General features: G+C 38.9%; 1 long non-coding RNA gene across 1 annotated transcript; it reads left to right on the top strand.

Moving 5' to 3' along the window:
• The first annotated feature begins 290 nt into the window (after positions 1 to 290).
• On the top strand, positions 291 to 18,385 carry LOC122659743. Its single transcript, XR_006332537.1, has 6 exons — positions 291 to 681; positions 792 to 923; positions 16,574 to 16,630; positions 16,738 to 16,854; positions 18,026 to 18,103; positions 18,259 to 18,385. It is a non-coding gene; the product is annotated as an uncharacterized LOC122659743 (long non-coding RNA).
• Positions 18,386 to 18,605: the final 220 nt, after the last annotated feature.

The raw sequence follows: 18,605 nt of genomic DNA on the forward strand, positions 1-18,605 counted from the left end.
GGTTGAGAAGTGAGAATTATTATCCTTACTCCACATCCTAAAATTTCACTGTCAGATGCTTCAGACCCCAGGATACACATCCACACCCAAGAAATGCGCCTGCACTCATGAAATGTACATGGTCTCTCTGTGTTGACTTGAGATCTAGTTCTTCTTCCTTGGATTCCTTTCATAAGTTTGTCGTGGAGCTCATGAAGGAATAAGAAAATAGAATGAGTTAAGATGCAGATATGGCTTGTAGACATATTTATTGTTTAGTTATGTAATATTTACATGTTGATTAAAACAAAAAAAAAGAATGTTTACGTCTTATCTTTGTATAAAATGCCTACATTCTGAGTATTGAACTTTTTCTTGTGGCATGCGTCGAATACTATGCAATGTCATTTGTGTCACTCTTTGCAGTTGAATATTCCTATTTTTCATGTGTAATACTAACCATAAGGGGTTGTTTATCTGCTAAACCATCCTTTCCTGCCACAGGATCCAGATGATACCCTAAAGAGGAAGACTTTTGAACTGCTTTATAAAATGACCAAGTCTTCCAATGTGGAAGTGATAGTTGATCGCATGATTGAGTACATGATAAGCATTAATGATAATCACTACAAATCAGAAATAGCATCACGATGTATTGAACTTGCAGAGCAGTATGCGCCTAGTAACCAATGGTTTATTCAGGTGCTTTTATTGTTGCTCTTGCTTTTACATCTTGTTGATCTGCTTTAATTGTGGTATGCCATAACTTTGTGGCTCTTCAATGAGTCCTGTTTAGGCATCTTTCTCCACAGACCATGAATTAGGTCTTTGAGCATGCAGGCAATCTTGTCAATGTTAAGGTGGCACATAATTTAATGTGGTTAATTCCTGAAGGATTTGGGGAGGACGATGAAGGTGCAGATAGTCAACTGTGATCCTCTGCTGTAAGTAAATCCACTCGATTTATCTAGACACCAAATGGTTTACTTTTTCTATTACAAATCTTAAATTTGCATTATGATTGCTTTTTGATTATTTTGTGTATGAAATAGGTAACAAGTATGTTATATATATAATCTGTTCAATTTAAAAAAAATATATAGATTCATGCTTTTTTCCATCCATTTTATGATAAGCAAGTTTAATGTTTTGCCATACAATCTCTTTTGGACTTCGAAGAAAACCTTAACCTCCTTCCCCTTGAGACACAATAATAGAATTCCAATGAAAGTATTCAGGTGACACCTAGCAATCAGGTGTTTTGGGATGGGCAAGGCATTGCCTAGGCCTCACCTAGGTACAGCACCATATTCAGCAGCTAATTTTTTTTTTTTTAGATTTCTTTAAATGTATCATTGGTTTGGATGTTATTGTACACCATATTACGATGCAATGTGATCTATTATAACATTAACAGGTAATGAAGTAAGTTATGAAGTATAATCACTAAGACCCATACCTAAATGTATGTTCTTTGTGTACACACTTTGGTCGCTTGGGCAGATACACAAGCGACAAGGTGCCTGGCGACTGCCTTGGTGCCTTGACAGCTATGAATAAAAGAATGACAACTTTTGTCTTCTTAACCCCAAGGCTTCAAAATTTGAAGAACTTCTAAGATTTGTTTTGTACTTCAAGCTATCCAGGATACTCTCTCTGTCTTATATAACTAAGGTTGGTGTAAAACCAGGGTCTGGAACTTGGCTTACCAATTTTTAAAATGGATTGTCACCAATACTAAGTACCAGCAGTCTATCCATGGAGTTCCCCTAGATGATCACCCACTTAATAGTGATTTTGGTGGTAAGATTTCTAGGGTGAAACTAGTTTGAGCTGGAGTTGCCTGTTGCAAAATCCTATGAGTTACCTATGTCCATTTAATCCTTTATCTAATTTCTTCTCCCTAAGATGCTGTTCATAAGCATTTTGTTCGCCTCCTTGCATCTGAGCCCCATCCTCATCTGCCCATTTGGATTGCTAATCTGCCCATTTGGATTGCTATTTTAGTATCCAACTATCCATCTAGGACCTAAAATTAGATGCCAACCTTATGTAAGCCTACACTTGATGCAGATTCTGACCAGATGAAGAGAACGAAGAAGAACCAAGATGGTTCGAGTCAGCCCAACTTGGACCAGTTCGAACCAGCCAAGGAGACCAGCTCGAGCCAGCCAGCTTGACTTCTAGAAGGAGCCTTTGTTGGCCACGATTTTTGACAGAAGATCTGGTCTTTGACCAGTCCCTTCCCCAACTGCTTAGTTGCTAATTTCCTTAGTTTCTATTTTAGTGACCTTCCTTGTTTTATTTTAGAAGGCTGGATTATAAAGCCTTAGTAGCTAATTTTTAGTACCTTCTATTTTAGTTAGGATTTAGTAGTTTCTATTCTTATTGTAAGCTTGCCTAAGCTATTAATAGGCCTCTTATTATAAGGAAGGAACACAATTTTGAGAATAGAAAATTGCTGGCCAAGCTTGCCATCGAATTATGGGAGAACCTCCTTGTTTCAACATCTGGGATAGCTGTGGGTAAGAGACCCAGGCTGAGAGAGCCATTCCCCCTACTCCCTTTCTTCTGTCTTCTCTATCTTCTTCTTTTTATCTTCCTATTCTTCCTACCCTGTTTGATCCCCTTTATTGTTGCTGCCATTCGAAGTTATTACAAGTGCTGTGAGGACCTCTTGAAGATCAGAATCAAGTAACAAACAAGGTTCAGATCTGTTTCTGCTGCGACCAATCGATTGAAGACCCCTGCGCTGCTTCTGCGAGTTGAAGGTTGCTGCAACCATAGTTCGAAAACTCGTTTCGTTTCGGTGTTTCAGGCTGACCGAAATATCCGAAATAAATTTTGGATATTTCGGTCGAAATTTTGCATTTTTCTGTTATGTTTCGGTAGGTCATTTCGGTGGGTTTTAGGCCAAGTTAAGGCCTGAAACTTTATAGAAACCCTATTTTAGGCTATATAAACACATTTAAATGTTCAAATTGCAAAAATAGTCACCCAAAGTGGTGTTTTGGATTTGCACCATTGATTGGCAATTTACGGTCGAATCCTAATGTATAACTTAGTTAATTACACATACACATTATTTAAGACTTTAAGTACTAGAGGACATAATAAATTAATGATTAATAAGCAATTTAAACTAGTAAATTGACTTGGAAGTTGGAAACATAAAGTGAATGACTCATAAGTCGTAACTTAAGTCATAATATTAAGTACAATAAGTAAATAACAAGCTAAGAAGATGATATCAATATGATAATATCCCCAATAGTCCAATACAAGTCAAGTAGTCATCTAGTGACTCAAATGTTTACAAATATTCTAATAATAATTACTCCAATGTCCAGGATTGACCCCACTCATAGTCCGATGGAGCCGACGTGCATTGTTCTTCGACTGTAGGACAAATGAATGCCAAGTCATAGTATGGGAGAAGAAACGAGTGTAGTCATCCACTATGGTCATGTAAATTGCATCATCAACATGCTGATAAGGTTTAATATTTTGCGATATCTCAGTATCTCGGGCCTACCGAGATATCCGAGATACCCGAAATATTGCAAAATATGATCGAAATATTGCATTTTTTCTGTAATATTTCGGGGGTCCATCTCGGGGGGTATTTGGCCATATCTAGGCCTGAAACTTCATGGACATCCTTATTTAAGCTTAATAAACACATTTAAACCATAAAATTGTAAAAATATGAATTCAAATTGGTGTTTTGGGCTTGCACCCTTGATTGACATACGGTCGCCGACCCTAATGTATAAATAGTTAAATACACATAGATTAGGCAGTTAATATTTAATAATAGTATTTAACTTCATCACATATCAAGTTAAAGCCAATACACATTGATGAGTTCCATGATTCTCATAAACTCCATAATATTCAATAACTCGCTTAAAGCCTTAAAGGCAATACACTAAGTGTCAAAGTCAGTAAGTTACAAGACTCGCAACTCGCAAGTCACAACTCACAAGTTCATAGATCAATGAAATCACAACTTAAGTTTCAAATTACAAGTGCTAAACCGCTAATAGTAGTTGTTGTGCCTCCTTGGATCAATCCCACTCATGCCTCGCTGGAGTCGACGTCCATTGCTCTCTGTTTGAAGGACATATGTGGACCACGGTATAGAATCGGAGAAGAAACGAGTGTAGTCATCCACAAGTGTCACGTAAATGGAATCATCAACATACTGTAGGTAACCTATCCTAGGATATAAGCTAGGGTTACCAATCGATCCAGTCCGTGAAGAAGATGATCCACTGTGATATGATGTTGGCGCCGGCGCAAGAGGCGATGGCATTGGCTGCATGTATGGCTGGTGAGGTTGGTAGCTAGGTCCGCTAGGGTATGCAAAGATGTTATCTACAAAAGATGATCCAGTATGTCCCTGGGACTGGGACTGGTAGTCATAGTCCCCTATCCCACTAAACTGCCCATATGATGATGATCCATATCCATATCCACTGTAAGGTTGTGATGCACCATAATCCGATGCCAATGGAGTGGTATGTGCGTCAAAAGATGGGGCACGCCAATGTCCAGTCGGTCCTCCCTCCCTATCACCCATACTCAAACCACCAACAGAGCTAGATAGGTTATCAATGTCCATGTGATCAGGTTGCAACTGTGTTTGTCGACCCCTAAGCTTCCTGTTGTATGTATGTAGGGGGCCTCTTGAGGGTGGGGGTGCGGGGGCACGTGCTTCGTGGTCCGTATCTTATGTGGCATGATCAAACTGTGTCTCTCCAGTGAATCGGAGTGGCTCTACAGGTGCCGTATCCTGGGCCTCCTGGCCTACCACATAACGCTCTCGCATGCCGTCAAATTCTTCACCAGCATCACCACCACCAACATCACCACCACCATTATTACCACCACCAGCATCACCATCACCACCACCAGCATCACCATCATCACCATCATCATAATTTGAGGACTTAGACCAGTCTTCATCATCAGCAACATTGCCACCAATGGGCTGGAATGGTATGGGTGAGGCTTCCCTTGCATGTATCTGACCCTCGTCAGCCATATACTCGTCCACATCAGCATCAATCTCAGAAGCTATCATGGGGTCAGGCCTACCTCCCTCCTCATCCAACACTGGCTCACCTCTATCCCTCACCCAATCCACAATAGGGTCCTCATCATCTGAGTCAACTTGAAAGATGTCAGCTAGATCAATGGTGCCCCTCTGTCCCTCATGTCCCATGCGTATGTGTTGCTGTTTCAGCCTCAAGTTGTAGTGCACATACACCATGTCAGATAAACGTTGAGACCCTAATCTGTTGCGCCTCTTGGAGTGGATGAGTGCAAAGGTACTCCAGTTCCTCTCACAACCAGATGCAGAACATGTTTGGGCAAGGACTTTAATTGCTATTCTTCTTAAGTTTTCAGCTGATTCCCCATACAACATCCACCATTCAGCTGCATTACAAGTTTACAACAAAAAAGACATGTGTCAAATGTTGTTTCAACTTTCAAATTTCAATACATATGTAATTTAAAACTTAAAAGAATTACCAGCATCACCATGTGCTCTGCCTTGTATCGCAGCCTCAGTTCCAAAACTTCCTAATGCATCCCTAAATACCTTGATCTACACCCATGTGAAAAATTAGTAAGTACTTCTTCACTACTTATTTGAATGCATCAATAAGTTGAGTTTCCAAATGAATTCACCTCATTGTTGCAAATTGCTTGTAGTGCACCATCTGGCTCCAACTTCTTCACTAATTGTTTCATAGCATCAATAAGTTGAGTTTCCAACCCAAGCCTATTGTTATATTGATACTTAGGGTTCAAGTAGTATGCTGAAATATGACATATAGAATAGAGGTATTGTCAAATGCATAGGTAATTAGTAAATAATAATACTATGAATTAGTAAACATAAAACAAATTTACTCACCAGCCTTATGCAGTGAATGCATAAGTTGATTCTTCCAGCGAGCATTTATGATATCTAAGAAGTGTTTGCTACTGCGAGGAGCCACACTATAGACACTATCTTTCATCAAGTCTATTGCAGCATATAGGACTGGCATGGTTGGGCCTTTCAGAGCGGAGTCAGCAACATGTAGAACTTTAACTACTGGCTCCAAAACTTTCACCACTTTGCTTAGTTTGGTCCAGAAGTCCTCAGATGACATCGTTGCTTGTGCTTCCCTCCCATTTGCAGTCTTGGAACCCTTCCATTCAAACCACTCCTCAGAAGCAAACATGCTTCTCAGCCCGGCCTTCTTTGTCTCAATGCTTTTAAGGGCAATGTAGTTGGTGGTAAATCTTGTGATGCCAGGCCTAACTAAGTCACCCCCACATTTTTCCCTCAATAGATTGAGTGCATAGGAGTGGTTGTATACAAAGTTGGTGACTTGTCTTGCACTTTCAACCACAGTCTTCACCAACTTTAACTTTCTCATATCTTTTAGCATTAAGTCAATGCAATGGGCTGCACAAGGAGTCCAGAAGAGCCGGTACTTACTATTGTTCATCATCTTCTCACCGGCCAGCTTGAAGTTACTTCCATTGTCCATTACAATCTGAACAACATTCTCAATACCCACATCTTTTTCCACTATTTCCTTTAACAATCTGTAAATATATTTTGCATCCTTTATCTCTTTGGATGCATCCACAGATTTGAGGAACACTGTCCTCCCATCACAATAAACCATGAAATTGATGATGGACTTTCTTGTAGGCCCAGTCCATCCATCTGCCATTATAGTCACCCCATATGTCTCCCACATATTTCTCATCTCACTAATGTACTCATCAATCTCACTCTTTTGTTGAGATAGATAAACATTCATTACCTCATATGGGGTGGGGCCCTTGAATCCTGGGCCAGCCTCTACAATGGTATTTATCATGGTCTCATAATAGGGGCCTTGAGCAGTGTTTGCTGGGATGGTATGGTATAGCATCCACTTAGCTATTGATTCTTTAACCAATCCCTTCATCTCCTTCCATGCTCCTTTGATTCTGGGTTGACTGCTTCCTTTCTTCTTATGCAATTTAGGATCAGATGTTGATGGTGGTACTGGTACTGGTAGAGGTGTTGGGGCTACCCTCACACTTTGTGATCTTCTAAAAGGATTCAAAGATCTAGGACCTCCAGAATTGCCAGCTCCTCTACTACCCCTACTCTTTGTCTCTGCTGATCATCTTGAAAACTTACTCTACTCCTTGAAACAGTCCGCCTAAAATCCCTAGCCTCCTCTGCTGTTTGTATGTCATTAGGGACTGCAATGTCCTCATCATCAGCATCATCATCATTGTATTGTCTTCCTCCTCCCATCGAACTCCTCACCGTATCCTCAAGTTGTTCTCTTATCATTTGCTTGTCAGCCTTCCTCTTCTTCTTTCCCCTCAAACTATCACCAATCTCCCTGGCTACTTCAGTAGGGACCATATGACAACCTACAACATCTTTAGATCCTCCAATCAGATGTTGTTTAAGTCTACTGGACCCACCTCCCATAAATTGCATGTGACAATAGTTATATATAGATTTTCTTTTATCCCCATCAATGGGAGTGCTATGTAACCATGCAATGTCACCCCTATGCTGGCTGGCTGGTCTCTCTTGTTCCCTCGATTCTCTTTGTTCCCTCCGCCCCCTTTGTTGACTACTTTCCCCCACCTTTTGCTTGCCCTTCGCACGTTGTCTATCACAATCCGTCATAATGATACTTGTTTATTGCAATGTAAGTAACACAAATAATTAAAAAACTTAATGTAGATGCACTTCAATTGACACTTTTAGATTACTAATACACTTGTATAGTTATTTCATATTTTTTCCCTAACCCTTATATTTTTCACATAATTAAAACCAATTTTTTATATATAATGTTAATATAAGTATTGACCTAACACAACAAAACCAAAAATTAGTAAACATAATATACATGTAATGCATTTCAAAACATATAGAAATAACTTTCATATTTTTTCATTATTTTTTAAACTTAAAACTCATATTTTTCCTTATTTAGTTCTATTTTTTTTTTTCTTAATTTTCAAAAATTAAAATAATTATTTAAGAGCAGAAAAATAAATCCGACGCCGTGAAGCCATAGATCAGCCATTCGTGTCTAACATATATTTAATTCATTACCATCTAAGTCATATTACCCCTAATTATTTCCTATTTTAATTGTAGGAAAATGAATTTTTAAAACCAGAAAATTAAAAAAAAAATATGTATGGAAAAAAAATTTTGACACCGTGAGGCTATAGATCGGCCTCCGGTGTCTAACATATATTAATATCATCACCATCCAACAAAATTTGTACATAGTCTTTTCAAAAAAATAGTTTTAGAGAAATAGAATTTACCTTAAATAGTGGAAAAAGGCTTGGATGATGAGCTTAGATGACCCTCCGATGAGTTTACCGACGAAAATCCGACAACAATGTGCTTGAACAATGGCTAGAGTGTTGGATGAGAGCTTGGAAGAGTGGAAGAATAGGCAAAAGACTGAAATTCTTTAGCAAATGTAGCTCTCAGTCGAAATATGGACCGAAATCTGCGAAATATTGTATTAAAGCCCCCCTTCACGTGACACTTTAAGCCAAAATACCATATTTTTTCATTTCGACCTGATTTCGCATCTCTGTAAGCTCGAGATATACGAAATTAAGCGATATTTCACCGAATTATCGTGAGATTTTGAACCATGCATGCTGAAGGTAACCTATCCTAGGATCTAGGTCACCAAACTATGAAGAAGTACTACCCACTAATCCACTATGATATGACGCCTCTGGGAGCATGTACGGGTACGGCTAGTGGGTTGGGTAGGAAAAGATGTCATCTACAAAAGATGATCCACTATGTCCCTGTGAGTGGGATTCGTACTCAAAACTGGGAATGGATGAAGAAAATATTTAATTGATCACCATATAATGTACATAACCCCTATTTTTTTTACATTCTTGTTGTAAGAAAATCAAAATTTTGAAGCAGAAAAAAAAAAAATATATATATATATATATATATAGAAAAAAAATTTCGACACCGTGAGATTGTAGATCGGCCTCCGGTGTCTAACATATATTAATTTCATCACAAACAAACAAGTACTGATCATGCTTCTTTCAAAAAAGCATTTTTGGAATAATTGGTTTTACCTGAAATAGTGGAAAAGCTTCACAAATGTGCTAATGGTGTGTTCTCCGGCGTAGATGCGGCGAAGATTCGAAGGCCGGTGCAAGAATCAGCAAGGAGAAGTGAAAGGATGAAGAACAAGGAGAAAAAAACCCAAAAAACCAGAGCTTGTTGAGTCTCGGTTGAAATTTCGACTAAGACTAACAAGTTTTGGTATTTATAAAGCTACTTTTGAAAAAGGAATCTCGATATCTCGCGAGATTTTGATTTTATCTTGAGATATCGCGAGATGATCGAAATTTTGACCGAGTTTTTGCATTTTTTTTATTCGAGCTGTTGTTTCGTTTCGGTCAGGTCGAGATACTCGAAATATTCGAGATCTCGACCGAGATTTCGTGAGATTTAGTACTATGGCTGCAACATCTGAGTCTCATAATTTCATCCATCCACCAGAACCTGTTGAGACTTTGAGTGCCAAATCACAACACCAATCATCCCACTCGATTGCTGTTGCAGACCATTCTTTTGGCTGGATTGCTCCATAACCCCAAACCTTCTAATTTCATTCCTATAGAAATAAGTGAATGTCTTGATTGATCAATGAGATCAGTCAAGCTGTCTATTTATAATAATAATAATAAAAGAGATTACAAAAGGAAACACTGTTCATGTGAACAGTGTCACAGCCCAAATATAACTCTAATTCTAACTAGTTAAATATAGCTAGAATAGAACTAGGAAAGGGAAAATAACTAAAATAGAAATAACACCCCATGGGTCGATCTTATATCATGGATCGACCCATGTCACACGTAATACCCAAATACCCATATTCCAACACTCCCCCTCAAGTTGGTGCGTAGATATCAATCATGCCCAACTTGCGCACTAGAGGTTGAAAAACTTTTCCACCTAAGCCTTTGGTGAACACATCAGCCAACTGTTCCCCAGATTGCACATAAGGAACACAAACCGTCCCATTATCCAGATTCTCCTTAATAAAATGACGATCAATTTCAATATGTTTCGTCCTATCATGCTGCACTGGATTATGGGCAATGCTTATTGCTGATTTACTGTCGCAGTAGAGTGGCATAGGCAGAGTAATATGAATACTCAAATCTTGTAACAAAGTCTTGAGCCACAATAGTTCACAAATACTAAGAGCCATAGCTCTAAATTCAGCCTCTGCACAAGAACGGGCCACCACTGTTTGCTTCTTGCTGCGCCATGTAACACAATTTCCACCCACAAATGTACAGTAACCTGTGGTGGATTTTCGATCATGGGAACCAGCCCAATCTGAGTCAGTGTAGGCCTCAATCTGTAGATGATCATGACGAGAGAATAATACTCCTTTACCAGGAGCCGACTTCAAGTATCTCAAAATCCTGAATACTGCTTCCAGATGATTAGACCGGGGATCATGCATAAATTGACTGATAAGACTCACAGCATAGGCAATATCAGGCCTAGTGTGAGATAAATAAATTAGTCACCCAACTAGCCTCTGATATCTCCCTTTGTCCACTGGTTCACCATCAGTGTCTCGGAAACGAGCATTTGCCTCAATGGGAGTATCCACAGGAGAACAGCCTAACATGCCAGTTTCAGAAAGAAGATCTAGAGTATACTTGCGTTGAGATAAGAACAACCCTTGAGAAGAATGGGCCACTTCAATCCCTAGAAAATAGCGAAGTATGCCTAGATCCTTAATCTCAAATTCCTTGGCCAAATAATTCTTCAACTTGAAAATTTCAGCAAGGTTATTTTTAGTTACAATTATATCATCGACATATACTAGGAGGAGAGTAATAATGCTGCCCGATGTCTTGATAAATAAAGTGTGATCTGCATTGCTTTGTTTATAACCAAATGTCAACATCGCTGTCTAAAAACAACCAAACTATGCACGTGGTGATTATTTCAGACCATAAAACGCACACTTAAGTTTACAAACCTTGCCATGAGTTGCAGCAGATGAGAACCTAGGAGGGACATCCATATATACCTCTTCCTCTAATTCACCATGGAGGAAGGCATTTTTAACATCAAGTTGCTGTAGACTCCATCCTAAGTTCACAGCACAAGAGAGAATTACCTTGATAGTGTTCATTTTGGCAACAGGTGCAAAAGTCTCCAAATAATCTATCCCATATGTCTGAGTAAATCCGCGAGCAACCAGCCTTGCTTTAAAACGATCAACAGTTCCATCAGCTTTTTGTTTAATTACAAAGACCCACTTGCAGCCAACAGTCTTCTTTTGTGGTGGAAGTGTGATAAGATCCCATGTACCACTCTTCTTTAGAGCTAGCATTTCTTCGATCATGGCCTCCTTCCACCTAGTATCTGCAAATGGCTCCTGCCAAGTCTGTGGTATGGAAACAGAGGATAAAGAGGAAACAAAAGCATGAAATGATGGGGATAAAGATTCATACGAAACAACCTGTGATATTGGATGTTGCGTATAAGACCTTTTTCCCTTTCTAAGAGCAATGGGCAGATCAAGTGATGGATCAGAAGTAAAAGGAGAAGTAGCAGCATCTAAATGATTAGAAATATTACCAGAGGAGGTGTCATTCGATCCTGGGTCAGAGGACAACTCTTGGTCTGGTAATATGCTGAAGTGGTGGGCTGTTGTTGCCCTTTTTTCTTTCGATAATACTGCTGTGTGAAATCTTTCACTGGCTGTACCTGTTGCTCCCCTTGAACATCATTATCTAAAGGTACATGATAGTCATCAATAGGTTCATGTAGAGGAGGAATGGGAATCGGCACTTCTTCTAGAGTAGGAATGGACTCCCCCTGAAGAGGTGCCGAAGATGGAAAGAAAGCCACAGCCTCATGAAAAATGACATCCATGGAAACAAAAACACGACGAGATGTAGGATGATAACATTTATACCCCTTTTGGGTGGGAGAATAACCAATGAAAATACAGCGGAGACCGCGGGGATCAAGTTTGCCATGGGCATAGTGGTTTCGAACAAAACTAACACACCCAAAAATTTTGGGAGGAATAATATAAGAAGAACACCCCTTCAAAAGATCAAGAGGAGATTTATAGTCAAGTACCCGAGAGGGCATCCTATTGATAAGATAAGTAGCTGTTAAAACAGCCTCTCCCCAGAAATGAGAAGGAACATGCATTTCAAACATAATAGAGTGAGCTACATCAAGAAGATGTCTATTTTTGCGTTCAGCCACTCCATTTTGGGGTGGAGTGTCAACGCAACTGGTTTGATGAATAATACCCTGAGTAGCAAGAAATATTTGAAAGGCTCCATCTAAATATTCACGACCATTGTCACTCCTGAGAGTTTGAATGGTAGCTGGAAACTGAGTTTGAACCATGCTATAAAAGACTTTAAAACAGAAAAAAACTTCACTCTTGTGTCGCATTAAGTAAACCCAAGTGGTGCGTGTGTGGCAATCAATAAAGGTGACAAACCACTTAAAGCTAGAAATAGAAGAGGTACGTGAGGGACCCCAGACATCAGAATGAATCATAGAAAAAGGCTTAGAATATCTTTTATTTGAACTAGAATAAACAGAACGAGTTTGTTTTGCAAAAACACAAGCCTCACATAATAAAGAGTGAGGGTTACAATGCTAAAATAAAATAGGAAAAATCTTAGCTAAGGTTCCTAAAGGTGGATGGCCCAGTCGACGATGCCATCGGTGCAATTCAGATAAATGATGTTCAACAGAAGTAGCAGTAAGAGCCTGGCCAGACATAGTAACAACATTAGAGATAAGATCATTGTCAAGCAAGTAGAGACCACCACGCATTTTACCAGTTCCAATCGTTCTCCCTGTCCCCAAGTCCTGAAAGACACAATGTGAAGGATAAAAAATAGCTTTGCAATTGAGATCAAATGTCAAACTACTGATAGAAAGCAAATTAGAAGTTAACTTAGGAACATGTAAAACAGAGGACAAAGATAAAGAAGGAGAACAATGGATGGCTCCCTTCCCTGAGACAGAGGAACGAGAACCATTGGCTATTTTAATTTTATCTTTGCCTGAACAGGGAGAAAAACGAAAAAAATAAATTGGATTGACCAGTCATGTGGTCAGTGGCTCCGGAATCGATTATCCAAGGATGAGATAATGCCGAAGCACAATGACCAGCAAAAGAAATACCTGGTTTGGAGAAAACAAGGTTCGATTCAGAAGAGGGAACCACAGTCGAGGTAGAGGCAGGTGCAGATGAAGAGGCGAAGGTAGTCATCATACGACGAAAGGCAGCAAGTTCCTCTGCAGAAAGTGTGGTAGTAGGGGCTGTTTCAGTAGCTTCAGAAAGATGGGCCTGTGTGCCACCACGACCTCGGCCACGGCCTTGACCACGACCACCACTACGACCATCAGAAGAGTCAGATGGCCGACCATGTAACTTCCAGCAAAAATCCACAGTATGTCGTTCCTTTCCACAATGAGTACATTTAAGAGGTTCCTTCTCAGACGAGGAACGTGTACTAGTACTAGAAGAGCTACCTCTAGAAGAAATTAAAGCAGATCTCTCTGGCTGTGTAGTTGGTAACATGGTGGAACGACGAGTATCTTCCAATTGTATCATAGAGTAGGCTTGCTCCAAAGTGGGAAAAGGTGAACGACTCAGAACTTGAGACCGAAGCTGATCATATTCCACATTAAGGCCAGTCAAGAAAGTGTATACTCTGAATTTATCCTCCCTAAGCTGAAATTTGGTAATATCAGAAGGACAATCAAGCTGAAAGTTATCATAATAGTCAAGCTCTTGCCACAGGCTACGGAGTTCACAGTAGTATTCAGATAAAGTAAGTTCACCCTGTTTGGATGCATGGATTTTTCGTTGAATATCATAAACTTGTGCATCATTCCCTACCTGGGAATAGGTACTTTTAGCAGCTTTCCAAATTTTTGCCGCTGAATCAAGTAGTGTATAGCCACGGGCAATGGATGGAGTCATTGCACTGAGAAGAAAAGCCATAACAAGAGAGTTGCTGGAACTCCACTTGTCTTGTAATGTACCAGCTTCACTTGGTTTGACAGTGGTACCATATATATATCCCTTATAGCCCCTTGAATCAATGGAAAGAAACATTTGTGTAGACCAAAATAAATAATTAGTGCCATCGAGCTTTATCAGGCTGACTGGAAAAGAGGGATAATCATGATGGGTCCCTTGTGTAGAAGATTGGCTAGTGTTGGTGGTAGCAGTGGATGCAGCTGAATCAGGCATACTGATAGAACTTTAGTAACCGAGAAGTGCAGGAAATTGTAAAATATTCTGCAATAGGTAAATAGGCAGCAGTTCTTCAAAATAAACTCTGCAGGTTGTATAAATAAACAACTACAGTGTTGTCAAACAAAGAGAAGCTGCAGATCTGTATACAGAAAAAAAATCTGCAGGTCTTCAAAAAAATACTGCACTCCTGCAAAAAAATCTGCAGATCTTCAACAAAAAAGTTGCTGCAGGTCTTCAAAAAATTGCAAGTCTTCAACAAAAAACTGCTTCAGGTGTTTTAAAACAGCTGCAGGTCTTAAAAAACAAAGAGGAAAGAAGTCTGCAGATCTTCGCACAATATGGATTTGCAGGTTTCGAAAAAAAAATTTCAGGTCTTAAAACATCTGCAGGTCTTTTAAATAAAATTCTGCAGTGCTTCAGTCTTCAAACATGGAGAAAAAATACTGCAGGTCTTCGAGAGAAATAAATCTGCTGGTCTTCAAGAGAAATAAATCTGCTGGTCTTTAATCTTCGAGAAAAAATCTGCAGGTCTTCTAAAATAAAATCTGCAGTTCTTCAATCTTCAAACATGGATCTCACTGTGCATGGAGATCATAAAATAGGATAAAGTAAAGGAGGTAAACTCTAGGGCAAGTACTAGATCATATTTAGATCACCTCAAAGTACTGCCCCCATGAAATAATGGAAACGAGAGAAGGGAAGAGAGAAGGAGGGTCTCGGTTGATTTAGGGTTTTAGGGTAATGGGTTACTTGATCTAGGAGAGATCAATTGTGGAGGGAGACGATGGAGGAGAACAGAATTAATTTCTCAGATATCGAGTTTAGGTTCTGATACCATGTAGAAATAAGTGAATGGCTTGATTGATTAATGAGATCAGTCAAGCTCTCTATTTATAATAATAATAATAAAAGAGATTACAAAGGGAAACACTGTTTACGACATTGTTTACGTGAAACACTGTTCACGACACTGTTCACGTGAACAGTGTCACAGCCCAAATATAACTCTAATTCTAACTAGTTAAATAGAGGTAGAATAGAACTAGGAAAGGGAAAATAACTAAAATAGAAATAACACCCCATGGGTCGATCTTATATCATGGATTGACCCATGTCACACGTAATACCCAAATACCCATATTCCAACAATTCCCATCCCATAACTCCACCTCTGTCCATAAGAATTGTTTCATATTTGCAGCAAAGCCTTCCACCATCAAGATCTACACTCGATTACTATTGGAGCCCAAGTTCAGCACTGTTTTGGAGATTTTCCATAACCTTCTATTTTGGAGTTTCTCTCATATCTCAACATCCAACCATCACAATTGGATGAAATTTGGTGCAAAGGTTCCCTTTACCAATCACTACACTTGATCCAAGTTTGGATCCAAATTGCTAGCTGGTTTGGGTTTTACACCCAGTTCTATACTTTCTAATTTTGGTGTTCTGTTGGTAGTCTTGTTTCTGGCCATTCAAATCAGCCCCTACTTGGAGGGTTTGTTGCATACCTAGGCCTGCACTCGACATTGATTTCAGTCCCATTACTTGACTGAAACCTGAGTTTCTATTTGCACCCTAAATCTGAATTTTGGGCCTGGTTTGTACCCTGCTGTGGGGGTTAATATTAGTTGACTGCTGTGAATTGTTGTGGGTTTAATTGGGGCTGGGTTAACCCTAACCTAGCTTTATATTAACACTTTACCAGCCATATGTACGACCTGCTACAGTGTGCCACATTACTACCCCTGCAACTAATCCATGTTGGGTGATCGAGTCATTTGAGTATGTTCTTCTAGTGTAGGAATTAAAAATCTCTTGTTTTTAGGGGGAGGGGGATGTACTTTGAAATAATATATATACCATTTAATTTTACAAGATCGATTTGGAAGTCTTTTGCATAGGAAATAAAAAATACGAAGTTTCCATTCCTTAATAAGAAGTGATGAAAAATTTTTCTGTTTCGGTGATTCAAACTGAAAATCTCATATATTATTTTGATTATAAATCATGTGTCACCTGCCCTTATTTCTTAGTATAGGACTATAATTAAGAATTATAAAAACCCCAATACTACTATTTGAACTATCTATAACATCTTTATGCCATTTCTTCTTTGATTCATCAATTCCTCAGTGAGAGTGCTTCTCCAATTTACTTCATTTCATCTGTACTCCTTTTCAAATTTTTTGTTATCTTACTTATACATTTTATTTCTTTTGGTACAGGTAGAGTCTTATCTACGGATTATTGGAGAGCCAAAGCTGCCGTCTTTGTTTTTGCAAGTACTTCGTTTTGTTTTATTTAGTTTGCATATTAGTCATCCTTTCTTTACATACAACCAATTCTGGGATACTTCTTTGTCCTTTTTGTTAATTGCGCCGAGTCTCAGGTAATTTGTTGGGTCTTGGGGGAATATGGAACTGCAGACGGAAAGTTTTCTGCTTCCTATATCACTGGGAACTTATGTGATGTGGCAGAGGCTCATCCAAGTGATGACATTGTCAAGGTATTTCTTAATTTTCTTTATCTACTAACAAATTGCTTGAATTCTCCTTCTTTTTTTTTTTTTGGGGGGTGGGGGGGGGGGGGGAGAGGATATGCGATGATATGGAAATTCAATTGTAGAGATTGGAATAATTACCTCTGTTTGTGAAGAAAGCAAGTGAGGAAAATACAGTCTTATACTTCCCAAATCATATTGTGCAAATTATCACAAACCTCAAAGTCTTATTCTTCCCATATCATGTTGTGCCAATTGTCACAAACCTCAATACGGTCATCCTTTTAACTCCTCTTTGGCTGCAGCCTATTCTATTAGAAAGCTTTCAATTATAGACCTGGATTTTGTAACCCCCTCAATTTTCTATAGATTTTTCCAATCCGTCTAGTCTAGTTTTCCAAAATGATAGCAGGCGGCTAGCTCCATAAGATTTTACTTTTCCTTCCAAAATAGATTCTAGGCCTCATGAGAAGGTATCATCTTCTTATGCTTTTTGTTAGCGTCATAAACATCAAGATGGAAAAAGAAAAGGACTAAATAACCGGTGCTGTCACAGAAGATGAATAAATCAGGTGATATCTTCTCTTCGTTTTATACACATGACGCATCTGCTTGCCGGGTGGAGCCCCTTTTCTTTCAAGTGACCCATCAATATCTATAGACCAAGATATTTATTTCTGTGGGTGCTGTTGATCTCCAAATGTTGTCGTCGATGTAGCTAAATTCTTCTAGATTGTGTGTCTATTCGTTTCTATTCATGTCAACACATGAGATGAAATAAATTCTAAACTTTCACAAACAATATGCTGTATTTCTGTGAATTCTCCTTAGGGCTTTCCTGAGTCTTGCACCTTGTGTTAGTGCCAGATTCTGACACCGCCACTCTTATCTGTGTGACAAAATATGCTGTTTAAATTTTTCCCCCTATGTGATGCTTGGGACAATGAATATTTACTTTTTGCTTTTCTTTTTTGAAACAACTAAAGGATATTATGAGAGCTTTTTTTTTTTGTGATGCTTAGGATGGTGAATATCTGTTTTTTGCTTTTCTTTTTGAGGCAGCTAATGGGTATTAAGAGCAAGCTTTGCTAATTCCAATTGTATAGCTACCTTAAAGAGTCATATTTCTGCTGAAGTTCTTGAAATATATTTTGACTTTTTCTCCCATTTTTTGAAGGCATATGCAGTGACGACAATTATGAAGATATGTGCATTTGAAATTGTAACGGGAAGGAAAGTGGATTTGTTGCCTGAGGTATGCTATTTACAACTATATCATTTGTATGTATCTTTCCCTCTCTAGAAGTATGTGAGTAATATGTCAAAATCTCTCAATGTTGATGAAGAGCTGTTTTACTCATAACTTTAGTTTCAATATTCAAAGATTCTAGATATTTTGGTTACTGGCAGAGCTGATGGACTTGTTGAGCATTTGTTTCCCTGTGGAAGCTTGGTGGCTTGGGGTTTTTCTTGCGGGCCTGCTGGAAATGGTTCTTCTTGGGCTTTGCCCAGATCCATTTTGTTGCCACTTATTATATCTCTCCCTCCTCTAAACCTATCTATCTATTGTGTGTGTGTTTGTTTTGCCATTTAATCCTTAGTTTCTTTGGAATGACCTTTTCCTTCCCTTCATTTTGTCTATGTATATTTTTGTATTAATGTGAATCCCAAAAACAAGAATGATTTGTTGGGTTTGAAGTGAAGCATTTGATGTCTTATTGTGGAGTAACCTGTTGTGCATGTTGAAACAATATCAG

This window comes from Telopea speciosissima, chromosome 4 (assembly GCF_018873765.1).
Source record: "Telopea speciosissima isolate NSW1024214 ecotype Mountain lineage chromosome 4, Tspe_v1, whole genome shotgun sequence".
NCBI lineage: Eukaryota > Viridiplantae > Streptophyta > Magnoliopsida > Proteales > Proteaceae > Telopea > Telopea speciosissima.